The sequence below is a fragment of the Pleurodeles waltl genome, chromosome 6 (genome assembly GCF_031143425.1).
Source record: "Pleurodeles waltl isolate 20211129_DDA chromosome 6, aPleWal1.hap1.20221129, whole genome shotgun sequence".
NCBI classification, from domain to species: domain Eukaryota; kingdom Metazoa; phylum Chordata; class Amphibia; order Caudata; family Salamandridae; genus Pleurodeles; species Pleurodeles waltl.
In genome coordinates, this window is record NC_090445.1 from 751,348,255 (window position 1) to 751,362,398 (window position 14,144).

Here is a 14,144-nt window from a genome sequence, read left to right on the forward strand (position 1 = left end):
TAACGTTTTGTCCACGTATGCTACCCACGACAAATTTGCGTCCTCTTTTCCGCCAACATCCTAGGGATTCTAGAGGTACACATAGCTTGTTGGTTCCTCTGAAGGAGACCAAGAAATTAGCCAAAATACAGCCAAAATTTTTTTTTATTTTTTTTAATGGGAAAAAAGGGCTGAAGATCAAGGCTTCTTGTTTTTACCCTGAAAATGTCATCAACAAAGAGTTTGCATTGCTAAAATTGCCAGCTTTTCAGCATTCAGGAACAGGCAGACTTGAATCAGAAAACCACATTTTAAACACAATTTTGGCATTTTACTGAGACATTTCTCATTTTTAGAAATTTTTTAGGCTTTTAGCCTCCTTCCAGTCAGTGACAGAAATGAGTGTGAAACCAATGCTGGATCCCGGAAACCTAAACATTTCTGAAAAGTAGACAACATTCTGAATTCAGCAAGGGGTTATATGTGTAGCTCCTACAAGGTTTTCCTACAGAAAATAACACCTGAAATAAACAAAAATTGTAATTGAGGTGAAAAACAATCAGCCATTTTTCTTCACGTTTCACTCTAACTTTTTCCTGCGATGTCAGATTTTCTTAAAGCAACATACCTTTACGTCTACTGGACTCTTCTGGTTGTGGGGATACACAGGGCTTGTAGGTTCATCAAGAACCCTAGGTACCCAGAGCCAATAAATGAGCTGCACCTTGCAATGGGTTTTCATTCTATACCAGGTATACAGCATTTAATTTGGTGAAATATAAAGAATAAAAAATAGTTATCAAGAAAACATTTGTATTTCCAAAATGGGCACAAGATAAGGTGTTGAGAAGCAGTCGTTATTTGCACATCTCTGAATTCCGGGGTGCCCATACTAGCATGTGAATTACAGGGCATTTCTCAATTAGACGTCTTTTTTTTACAGTCTTTCATTTGGAAGGAAAAAATGTTGAGAAAGACAAGGGGCAATAACACTTGTTTTGCTATTCTGTGTTCCTCCAAGTCTCCCGATAAAAATGGTACCTCACTTGCGTGGGTAGGCCTAATGCTCGCGACAGGAAACGCGACATGGACACTTCACATTTTTCCCAAAGAAAACAGCTTTTTTGGGGGAAAGTGCCTAGCTGTGGATTTTGGGCTCTAGCTCAGCAGGCACCTAAGGAAACCTACCAAACCTGTGCATTTTTGAAAACTAAACACCTAGGAGAATCCAGGATGGGGTGACTAGTGGGGCTCTAACCATGTTCTGTTACCTAGAATCCTTTGCAAACCTCAAAATTTGGCCAAAAACACACTTTCTCACATTTTGGTGACAGAAAGCTCTGGAATCTGAGGAGGATCCATAAATGTCCTTCCACCCAGCGTTCCCACAAGGCTCCAGACAAAAATGATACCTCACTTGTGTGGGTAGGCCTAATGCCCGCGAAAGGAAATGCCCCAAAACACTACCTGGACACATCAAAGTTATCAAATACAAAACTACCTCTCTTTTTAGGGGGAGGGGGGGGGGGGAATGGGGAGGCAGGCACCTACGTTTTTGGCAGCCATATAGGGAAACCTACCAAATCCAGACATTTCTGAAAACTAGACACCAGAGGGAGTCCAGGGCGGCGTGACTTGCGTGGATCCAAAACCCAAAATAATCCAATATCCTCTTGCTTACCATGGGATAAGATGTTTTAGTGTGTGTGGGGGGAGAGGTGGGGGCATATCCATGCCCATACTGGTTGGTAGCCACCAACACATTTTTTTTATTTTTTTTTATTCCCTGGCATCTAGTAGACTTTCTGCACCCGCTCCTCCCAACCCTTCCTCCCCCCCAGCCCAGATGCCCCCCCCTCCCAAACCGGGGGTGGATTGGGGGTAATTGGCCGATATGAGCAGAACAACTTTGGCCCCCTCCTATTTTGAAAATAACAAATACAAATCTTCCCTGGTTGGCTTTCTGCCCCCACCCTTGGCGCAGGGCAGATGGGCTTTCCAAAAATAAGTATGGCCAACAGTAATATGCTCCCTTGGGGAGTGACCATTGCTTAAGGGGCTGCCCCCCCCAAACATTTGCACAAACATGCAATAAATGAGGAACACACACTCAAAGACTTACTCCAGGCCAATATTTTTTTATAGAAAAATATATTTTCTTAATTTATTTTACCATCACAAGATTCAATATTTGAGGTAAGTACATAAAATGCAAGGTACTTCACACTGGTAAGTATGGAACGTTGAATTAAAGCAGTAGTACACACAGTAAAGGTTAAAATGTCAATAAGCTATTTTAAAAGAGGACACAGTGCAAAAATCAACAGTTCCTGGGGGAGGTAAGTATGGTTAAGTTTCTCAGGTAAGTAAAGCACTTACACAGTCAGTCTCCTGGGCATAGGCAGCCTACCGTTGGGGGTTCAAGGCAACCCCAAAGTCACCGCACCAGCAACACAGGGAGATGTCAGGTGCAGAGGTCAAAGGAGGTCCCAAAACACATAGGCGCCTATGGAGAACAGGTGTGCTCCGGTTCCAGTCTGCAGACAGGTAAGTACCTGCGCCCTCGGGGAACAAACCAGGGGGGTTTTGTAGAGCACTGGGGGGGGGGACACCAACAGGCACACAAAACACACCATCAGCGGCACAGGGGCAGCCAGGTGCAGTATGCAAAGTTGGCATTGGGTTTGCTATAGGAAGCAATGTAGGGACCCGGGGGTCACTTAGGTGATGCAGACAGGGCACAGGTGGCTTCTCGGGCCAGCCACCGACTGGGCTAGGAAGAGGGCCGCCTGCTGGTCACTCCTGCACTGGAGGTTGGTTCCTCTCGGTCCTGAGGGCTGCTGGTGTAGTGCTTGGTCCAGGCGTTGGGTTCCTTGCTACCAGGCAGTCGCAGTCAGGGGGATCCTCTGGATCCTTTCTACAGGCGTCGCTGTGGGAGTGCAGGGGGGGGCGACTCAGATTACTCACGTCATCGCAGTCACTTGGGAGTCCTTTCTGCGGTGTTTGTTCGCTGGAGCTCGAGCCGGGGCGTTTGGTGCAGAGTGAAGTCTCACGCTTCCGGCAGGAAGGGAGAGTTGTTTCAAAGTTGCAAAAATGTTGCAGTTGGTGAACAGTGCGCTGTTCTAAGGAGTTTCTTGGTCCTTTGGGTTCAGGGCAGTCCTCTGAGTCCTCAGAGATCACTGATCCCTGTCGGATGCGTCGCTGTGCAGGTTCTTTGAGTCTGGAGACAGGCCGGTAGGGCTGGGGCCAAGTCAGTTGTTGTCTCAGTCATCTCTGCAGGGCATTCCGGTCAGCAGTCCTTTGTCTAGGTTGCAGGAATCTGATTTCCTGGGTTCATGGTCGCCCTAAATACTAAATTTAGGGGTGTGTTTAGGTCTGGGGGGCAGTAGTACTGTCCTGGAGGGTGGCTACACCCTCTTTGTGCCTCCTCCCTGATTTGGGGGGGTGGGGGGGGAAGCGGGAGGAGGCACATCCGTTATCCTATTGGGGGAATCCTCCAATCTCAAGATGGAGGATTTCTAAAGGCAGGGGTCACCTCAGGACACCTTAGGGGCTGTCCTGACTGGTGGGTGGTGACTCCTTGTTTTTCTCATTATCCTCTCCTGCCTTGCCACCAAAAGTGGGTGCAGTAGCCGGAGGGGAGGGCATCTCCACTACCTGGGATGCCCTGGGGTGCTGTAACAAAAGGCATGAGCCTTTGAGGCTCACCGCCAGGTGTTTCAATTCCTGCCGGAGGAGGTGAGAAGAACCGCCACCCAGTACAGGCTTTGTTGCTGGCCACAGAGTGCCGAAGGCACTCACCCCTTGTGGCCAGAAACTCGTCTGGTTGCGGCAGGCTGTCACAAACTGGTCAGCCTAGCACTAGGAGTCGGACTGGTATTCTGGGGGCATCTCTAAGATGCCCTCTGGGTGTATTTTACATTAAATCCAATACTGGCATAAGTGTGCATTTATTGTGCTGAGAAGTTTGATACCAAACTTCCCAGATTATGGAACTGTGGAGTTCGTGTTTGACGAACTCCCAGGCCATATTCTCTTTATGGCTACCCTGCACTTACAATGTGTAAGGTTTTGCTTAGACACTGTAGGGGCATAGTGCTCATGCACATATGCCCTCACCTGTAGTATAGAGCACCCTGCCTTAGAGCTGTAAGGCCTGCTAGATGGGCGACTTACCAATGACACAGGCAGTGAGAGGTGGGCATGGCACCCTGGGGTGAGTACCATGTCGACTTAGTCATTTTTCCCGACCAGCACACACAAGCTGTGAGGCAGTGTGCGTCTGCTGAGTGAGGGGTCCCCAGGGTGGCATAAGACAAGCTGCAGCCCTTAGAGACCTTCCAATAGGGCCCTTGGTATCGGGGGGTACCATTTACAAGGGACTTATCTGTGTGCCAGGGCTGTGCCAATTGTGGGAACAAAGGTACAGTTTAGGGAAAGAACACTGGTGCTGGGTCCTGGTTAGCAGGGTCCGAGCACACTTTCAATCATCAATGGCATCAACAAAAGGTAAAAGGTCAGGGGGTAACCATGCCAAGGAAGGCATTTCCTTACACACATAACCTATAATGTCTAGAAAACATTCACTAGAGTAACCTAGCCACATTCATTAATTAAGAACCAAACTTCAGCCAATAAGGTGACAGCTCCTTCTAGAGGCTTCACTCCCCTTTTCAAGCACTGGTGGAAAGATAATCCCATAAAAAATAGGAGCAGCCTCTCCGGAGAGCAGGGTAGGTTGAAATTGAATATCTGAAAGATGCCAATACTGGAGAACTGCAGTTACAAGTATGTAACTTATATTCTTCCCCAGCATTGGATGTTTCAGCTATTCACATGCTTCAATCAAAACAGATAGCATTAGAACATTTGCACAATCAAAAGGACAATGACACAACAGAGGAAGATGGAGTAAAAGAATAGAAAGGGCTCACCTGATTGGAACAAATGGTGGAACAATGCTTGTCCTACAGTCACATCACTGTGCTGACGACGCCAGGTAGCAATGTGTGATCATGTGCCTGTTCTTCCATGTTGCCACTCAACATATTTTCTCAAGAGGTACACCAGTGGACACATCAGCCATCGTAAAAACATATCTGATAAGTGTGCTTTATCCATCAGCGGTCTGCCAGCCTTATAGTGACAAAGCTGGGAAGCCTCTGACATCCATCGAGGTATGCTCGGCTTGAAACCTGGAAGACCCTTGTAATGATTTTCATATGCCACCATCGACTGGTCTGTTCTCCTAAACTGTTCTGTCCGATGCAAACCAAATTTGGGCATCTTTTAACATCCAATATGTAATGATCTTTTGGCTGCACTTTCCAGATTTAGAAAAAATGTCTTCAGGACAACAAGCTGATTTAAATGAAAATCCTTCGAGACCTTGCTAATAAATTTGGGACTGGTTTGGAGAACCAAACTATGACCCATGAACTGCATATAAGGCTTTTTAATTGTGAAGGTCTGCATCTTGCCAATTCTTCTTGCTGATGTAAGAGCCAATAAAAGTGACATTTTCCATGTTAAAAATGTCATATCTGTTTTGTTAACAGGTTCAAATGTAGCCTTCATTAATTGTGCAAGCACTGTATTAAGTTGCCAAGATGGAGGAGGTTTCTTTATAAGAGGGAATATAAGAGGGAATACTCTGAAAAGTCTTTAAGAAATTGCTTAATCACCCTACTAGATCATAGGGATGGTGAACCAGGGGATCTTCTAAATCTTGAAATTGCTGCTAAATGCACTTTAATTGAAGCATGTACCAACCTGATTGTTCCAATAGTAATAGATAGGGGAGAATCTGCTCCGGCGGGTGAATTGTTTATTTTTGCCACCATAAACAAACACTTCCATTTCAGTTTATACTTCCTATTGTAATATCATCGGAGGCTTTCGCAATAATTTCTCTACAGTCCTGTAGAATGTTTATGCTCGCAAACACATTCAAGTCAGGGGCCAAGCTGATAGGTGCAAGGAGGTTGTGCCCGGATAAAGTACTTGGTTGAGGTTCATTATCAGTAATCCAGTTAGAGGTTTTAGCTGAATGTGAGACTTCTCCAAAAGGAGCAGTAGTTCAGTGAAACAATGCTGTCAGCCATCTTAGGGCAATCAGAATTACTCGGCATGGTTTCCTCTTCATTTTGCTGAGAAGTCTTGGAAGTAACAGGATCTGGGAAAAGTGTAAGCAAAGATCCCTGACCATCTAATTGAAAACACGCTGCTTTTTGTGTCAACTTACGTAAAACCGGCATTTTCAATTTTCCTGTGTCTCAAACCACGCATGCCTGAACAACACGGTCGGAACAACAACTGTGTAGTTACCAATAATGCCTTAACAACGATTTTTTGTTGTAAAGGCATGCGCGGAATGGCATGCATGGTTCCAGCATGCGACCCCCTGACCCCTGTCCCTAAAACTACCTCGCCCTCCCACCCCCCAAACCTACTGCGACCCCCCCACCCGTCCCTAAAACCACCCCAACCCCGCCCCTAAAACTACTGCAACCCCAACCCTAAAACCTAAAACTACCCCAACCCCCACCCCTAAAACTACCCCGACCCACCCCTAAAACTACCCCGACCCGCCCCTAAAACTACTGCAACCCCCGCCCCTAAAACTACTGCAACCACCCTCCCCAACCCTAAAACCTAAAACGACCCCAACCCCTGCCCCTAAAACTACCCAAACCCCCACCCCTAAAACTACCCCGACCACCACGCCTAAAACTACTCTGACCCCCCAACCACCTACAAAACCTAAACTACCCCAATCCCCACCCCTAAAACTACTGCAACCCCTCACCCCTAAAACTACCCCAACCCGCCCCTAAAATTACCACGACCCCCACCCCGGCCCTAAAACCTAAACTACCCAAACCCCCACTGTGCCCCTAAAACTACCGCGACCCCCTCCACCCCGCCCTATAACCTAAAATTACCCCGACCACCCCACCTCGCCCCTAAAAAATAAAACTACCCCCACCCCGCCCCTAAAACTACCCCCTAGCCCCACTTACCTGACCACACCCTCTCCGATCCAGCGTCTGCTTTCGTCTGCCTTAACCATGCATGTTTGTTCTTCAGACATGCGTGATTAAGGCAGAGGAAAATAGTGTTGTTCACTAAAGCGTTGCTCAGCTTTCATGGACAATGACCATTGTTGTCCCCGCGTTGTTTTTTAGGCTGCTTCCCGAACAAAAACCCTTTCTAGAATTCCTTGGATGAGCTCTCATAGGTTAATAGTTGCTTCTGCTCAACGTATCCCTAGAATAGGTTCCAGTCTTATTTGCTCTTGTAGCGCCCGTTTCCACATTTCTTCCGCTTCCTGCGATAGAGCTAGAGATCTTATGCACCCTTGCTTGTTTATATAATGCATACTGGAGGTGATTTCTGTGCAAATCAATACTGATGAATCTTCTATCCTGGTAATGAATGATTGCAGACTCAATGCAGTGGCCTTGAGTTCTAACAAATTTATATGAAGTTTCATTTGACACAGTGTCTCGCACTTCTAGAGAAGAATCTGTGGTAATAACAAATTCAGGTATCCGAAGTAGAAAAGTTAATCTGGTCGACAGACTGGCACCCTTTGTCCACCAAGGTAAAATCGCTGTTATACACAAAGATCTGTATTACGTCACTGAACAATACTAGAGTATGAAGCCCTTGTTTGTCTAACTCCATAAAGGCCACATTGTGAAGTGGCTATAGGGCACTAGGGAAATGGCAGAGGACACCATCCCCAGAAAAGACTTAAAGAGGCGAACCAAAACGAACTTTCTTTTTAGTAATTTCTACACTAACAGTTTGAGTCTTTTTCGCCTTTCTAGTGATAAGAATACTTTGTCATGTATCCAGTACTGCTGAGAAACGTTATTTTTGTTGAAGGACAGATCAAAGATTTCTGCTGATTGTTGGCAAGACCTAGAGTAATGAATACTGCTAGACAGGCCCTTGTTTCTTTTGTTGCCTGATAAGAAATTGGTGCTTTTATAATCCAATTGTTGAGGTAACGGAAATACCTGGAAACCCATTTGCCTTAAATGAGCTTCTACTGGAGCTAAAGATTTAGCAAAAATGCAGGGAGATGATTTCAGCACAAAAGGGAGAAGCTTGAATTGGTAATGACTGCCACCCACTATGAATCTCAAGAACTTGCAATGTTTTGGGTGAATGGGGATATGCAAGTAGGCATTCTGTAAATACAAAGTTGACATGTAATACCTGCGATTGGAAAGATGCACAATGTCCTGAGGAGTAACCATGCAAAAGGATTGTTTTCTTAGGTACTTGTTTAGCTTCTGCAGATCCAAAATGGGTCACCATTCTCCTATTCTCTTTCGTATTAAGGCAAATCGGGAATAGAAACACATTCCTTTCTTGAAGAGAGGTACTGTTTTTATTGCTCCATTTCGCATAGTGTTTGGTGGTCTGAGTGAATTCTAAGTATGAAAGCAGGTGGTTAAATCCAAAGCCCACCTTTCTGGTGTTACCAGTTTCCATTTATGTAAATATTTTGAGATTTGGGTCCATTTGATTGTTGGGAAGGAGAGGGTGTACCCAGCACAATCAATTTGTCACTGTTTTCGACCAGCATCCTTCCCTTGAGAAGATTGCTTACATCTCAGAGCTAGTTTCGTATAAGCTGCTGTTGGTGGTTGTCTAAGTTGCTGTTGAGGATACAAAGGCCGATACTGTTGTTGAAAGATCTGATATCTATATGACTAATATCCTCCTGTATATGCAAATAACCCTCTTACTCCTACTTCTCAAAAAGGTAGTCTCACCTGCAAAGTACCTAATGATCTTGCAGTATCCATGTATGCTTTAACTGAATGTACAACATTGTCCATATGCTTTCCAAACAACACTTCCCCATCAAATGGTATGCACAAAATTTTGATAAGAACTTCCAGTCCGAATGATGTGGCTTATAACTATTCTTGTCTTGTGTGAACAGCAGCTTCTGCTAGCTGGGAAAAAACAGTCAAGGCAGTATCCATTGCAGTGTATAATTTCTAAGGATTTTCTTTTTACCTTTCCTGTAGGATTTTTTTTTGCTTCTTTTATGCTTTCCAACAATCGATCTTTGTATGCGGTGATGTCTGACCATATTTGTCTTTCATAACGGCCAAGAATAGCTAATGAATTGGTGGCATGAACAGTAGTTGCTGCCATAGTGAAAAAGCATTTCCCAATGTTGTCTAAGCGGCAGCCTTATAAGATAGCGTTGAGTGAAGCATGAATAGATTCTTGGTCAGATGTTTAGCTGTTTGGTCATCCAAAACTAGATTCTGTAGTAACACAATCAGGCATGCTAGTGAGCTTTTTGGTGCTTTTTTTTATTTTTATTTTTTACCTAGTCTAGGTAAATCAAAGACACTTAGCTGGGTTCTTCATTATTTTAACATCTCCCTCCCAAATAAAATCTACTACAGGGCTTGCCTAGCTTATTTTTGATCAGGTTTCCTAAAGTCATTAAAAAAATATTCTGACTGTTTAATAGTCAATGCTAATGGAAACCTTTTTGTGGATTTTTCCTTCAAATTATGGAATCCTCCAATGTCATCAGACGGAGAATCCACCGGATATGGTGCAGGCAGAGATAGAGCTGGATTTGGGTAATCATGCCAATCCTTAGGTACTGATAGGATGCCAGGGATTTCCCCTTCTTCTCTATCCTGAGACTGCCTCATCCGTAGGCAGCACTGCAATATTCAAAGCTGCTATTCTCTTAGGTGTCAGAGGCATAGTTAAAGCATGTGGAGTGCACAGACTGAAGGTTTGCACTTGGCGAGATTGCGGCAGACGCACTGGCTGTGATGGAGATGCAGCCTTCGAAAGTTCTAGAAATCTCCTGTAATAGACGTGCAGCATATCTTGAAGGTCTTGTACCAAAGTTATTGCCACTTGAACCATGCCATCTTGAAGCTGGTGGTGACCATAATCCTGGAATTGGCCCATATGTTGAGCAGGTTTCTCTATACATTGCTGTAGTCCTGAGGAATAATAATCATCATATTTCTCTTCCTCTTTGTCCTGATACTTAACATTCAGGTCAGAAGGACAATGGGCCATTCCAGGCAGCCCATCATCCAAATCATCTGCATCAAGTAAGGGCTTAGCTGGAGAGGAGAAACTGTGCTTGGGGAGTTATACTCCAGTCTTAAAGCATCCAATTGTATAGTTCCCTCGTTGACTGTGTGATCAATGATCCAACTGTAATCTTTATCAACGGAGACCTCTTTCGGCATCGCCCAGAGTGTCACTGTTGGTTTCTTCATCACATGTGCTACCATCATAGACTGTATCTTCATCTGTGGTGCCGTCGTTAATATTGCAGTTGTTGCCACTGACTGTCATTATAGCTGACTTAGTAGTTGTCTGTGTGGATGTCATTAACGACTATAATTTTGAGGTAGGTATGCCTGTTAATGTCGACGGCACAGAGGATCGTTTTTTACAATGCAATGCCAAACTAGGGGAGGGAGTGGTAGTGTCAGACCTTACTTTTTTTGAGGACACTGTCTCCTTTTCTGTTTGTGAGAGCACTCTCCTGATGTCCTTTGTTCTCTTGAAGACTCATGATGGCTCATTTTTAATGTCTTTTTTTAGGGACTCTGAAGACCTCCAAAAATGTGACCTCTCTTTTTCATGACCTCACTTCTCCTTTTCAGAAATCCTCACCATCCTACTCAGAAATCAAAGCCTACTTAGATTTTAATTTTTGGAGCCATATAAGAAGTCACCCTTCTCTACCTTTAAGAGTTTTAAAAGAAAAATAGGGGCATTTTTTATAATCATTTATCTTATGTGAAAGATATAGACAAAATATAATCCTTCTGTGGGTCTTCCAAATGAAGTCTCTTCTTCCCACAAGTTCCACAAGGTAATAGAAAAGTACATTCTTTGTTGGCTCTGACATTCTGAGTAGTCAGATCTTGGAAGGCCTTTCCTGATGAATGAGCCTCTTATAATGAGAAAAACTGGCAATAAACTGAGCAGAGTTCAGGTAGGTTGCCATGACATGACAAGCAGTAGAAAATCTGGGGGAATTAAGCCTCAGTGGGGAGTGCCCTAGAGGGTACTGTCACATGATTGGCTAAAGTTTGGTTTTTAATAAAGTAGATAGGTTACTAAAGTGAATGTTATCTAGCCATTATAGGCTATGTGTATTATGCAGTACCGATTTGCAACTGTACCGTGGAACTCCCACTTCGACGATGGGGAATGATTCAAGCATGTGACTCTATTAAATATCCAATATGGGAGAACAATTGGTTCCCAGGAAAGTGAAACATTTTCTTTTTCTGTGCTCTTACTTTGAAGACACAAAGTTTCTCAAGATGAAGACAGTTTCTTAAGATGAAGACACAAAGTTTCTAAGATGAAAACATGGCTATGGAGTGCACATCAGGTCTGTCTTGCATGTAATACCTATCAACATACAAAAGCCTTTCCACACACAACAGCGTGACCTACACTGTCAAACTGCTAAAGGATAGCATTAGAGCATGCAATTTCTTTACTTTCCACTATCTTCCTATAAAACAGCACAGTTGTCATATTGTCAACATCATGCATAATAATTCCTTAGCAGACTTCTCCTTTATGAGCAGAGGCAGTGGAAAAACGTCTATATCAGATAGTGGTATAACATCTATTACCACTTTCCTTTCTCAAACAAAACATAACACTGGTTTGCAGTAATGGTGCATGGCAGATCCCACAATATATACCGAACATGCTAAGTAGAACATTCACTTTCAGCCAATCTTTACAATGTGACTATAGAGAGGAGCAGCAGGATGGTGTGTTTAATGCTCACACTTTTACATTTTTTCTGCTGCAATGAAATCTTAATGAGGTCCAAATATATCCAGTCATGTACATTCTTGACATTGGATGGGAAAATATCAACTGGAAAAAGGAGTGAGTGATGTTGAGAAGAGGGAAATAATGAAAAGTTACATGAAAGAGCAAATTCAAGGGAGGACTAGAAGAAAGGGGTGTGAAGCAGAAAACTGAAATTGACAACAGGAATGGAAAAATTGAAATGGAAAAGGATAAAACATTAGATAGACACTCAAGCTTCGAAAACCTCAATACACTGAAAACAAAAAAACAGAATTCAAAGAAAGCACACTGAAAACAAGAAAGCGTAAATATGTTATGGGAGATAAGGGTGGGCTGCGCAAAGACAATGTTTAATGCCTCTCTAAGTGAGACAGAACAAGGCTCCATAAAATTATCAAACCTGCGAGATTTCACCGAACACGCCTTACTGAATTCCAGATTTTTGTTTTTTCCAGTTCAAAAAGCTGATACAACAGTCTGCACTCTGTTATGGGATGGAGGCCACTAACCACATTGGCTCAGACAGTGCATGATGATGGTGTTGTGGTCCCCAATATATGGGCATCACATTTAGTACTAAGGACTGAATGGACCTTTTCTACCCAACAGAAACTATCCCTTCAGGGGGGCAAGCCTACTTTGGTTAGCCTTGATAACCCCAGCAGTGCTATGTGGATTTGCTCAAATTAAATACCTACCAAACTAAGTAGCAATGTGATTAGGGAACAGATGACAGCTACAAGCAAACTAGGATTGGCAACTACACTCACTGGTCTGAACTCTCTGTGGATAAGTAGACACTCACTAGAAATGAGTCAACTACATATATTTGGCAGATGGCATATGGGGCTTGCCTATTGGGTTTGTACCAGTGTGCTCTAAATAAAAGCATTTTCTTTTGTTTATGAAACCCAGAATAATAACTTTCCACACACTTTCCCAAGAGTGCTGTGATGCTGGGCAGTAGAACTAGGGGATATTGATGATCCAGATTGAGAGGAAAAGTTTCATTCCCCAAGTAATGTTGCTATCAAGGGCAGATTCAGATCAGTGTAACTTACAAAGAGTATACTGCACCTGGTGCCCCCTACTGACACTTTGGAGAATAGATCCTTCTCTATTTTAGGGCCTGCAGCTAAATAGGAGATTTGTTCCATAATAGTCTGTGCTTTTCCAAATGGAGGAGGTTCTCGGATGGGGAAAGCAACACTTTGATTTCAATTATGGTGACCACACTGTCTGAGGAGGATAAACTTAACTTATTAGAAATATGGAGTGCAAATTCCCCATTACCGTAGGTAAAACAATTTGGTCATCTGGGTTTAATCGTTGTTTGCTGAGATGTTGTCAGACTGCGGGGTAGCCTGTGGTCCAGACCCTAGAAAAATAGTCCTCAGGCATGAAATAGAGTATGCTTGCTTAGAAGTGTTTAATCAAAGATATGGGTTGCCCCAAGAAACCTTACAAAGTCTGGGGTTCAAAAATGAAATACTGCAATGAATCCTAGGAAGCAGAAGTGTGTGAATGTATGAAAATATTCAGTGTAAGGAATATGAAATGATACACAGAAAACATTCTGATAGCAATGGGCAAATGTGGAAAACCAACTTTTTTTTTACCTGAGCTGTATAGGGTTTACTAGCAGAGCAGCACAAACTGCTTTACCCAAGACCAAGGTACATTTTGTGTTGTCTGATATGGATTCCGCATTGTTTTTAGACCAGTTTTGTTTTTGATTATGCAACAATCACAGAATACATTCTCACAACCAGTTACAGTAGATTAATAATGCGCTTACATACACATGAAGCAACTAACAGTGAGGGTAACAAATTAAGGTCTGATTAAAACTTCACCACAGCATACCTGTCTACACAAGTACAACATTAAAGATGAATTTCAAGCTTGTGACAAGTGGAATAAGTGCAAGAATATAATTTCTTCCAAACAATTCCACTAACTATGGTCAAAACCTGAGCTCAGTGAGTTCTGTATACATGATGGCCATGCGTTGAACCTCCTGTGAGCAGACATAGTATGTGAGGTGTTTGCTCAGTGAACTCAAAGTCCAAATGTGAAGCATGGTTTGAGGCCACATGCCTTCTGCTCGATGTCGAAATCAGTTTTCTCCAGATTCTAGGTACCAGGGATGCACAGAGGCATGGCTGAAGTTCTTCACTACCCATTGCAATGGCCAACTACTGATCTTAAACGGCTTTTAATTCAGGAAGTGTTCAAAGCATAACATAAAAGGATTTCAACTGAACAACCACTGAAACCAAAACGTGTAGGCTGTTACATTC

General features: G+C 43.4%; 1 protein-coding gene across 2 annotated transcripts in view; it reads right to left on the reverse strand.

The window, feature by feature from the left end:
- The window catches only part of TDRD1 (tudor domain containing 1), a 1,656,135-nt gene that overhangs the window by 1,175,544 nt on the left and 466,447 nt on the right, over positions 1-14,144 (reverse strand). The window lies entirely within an intron of this gene.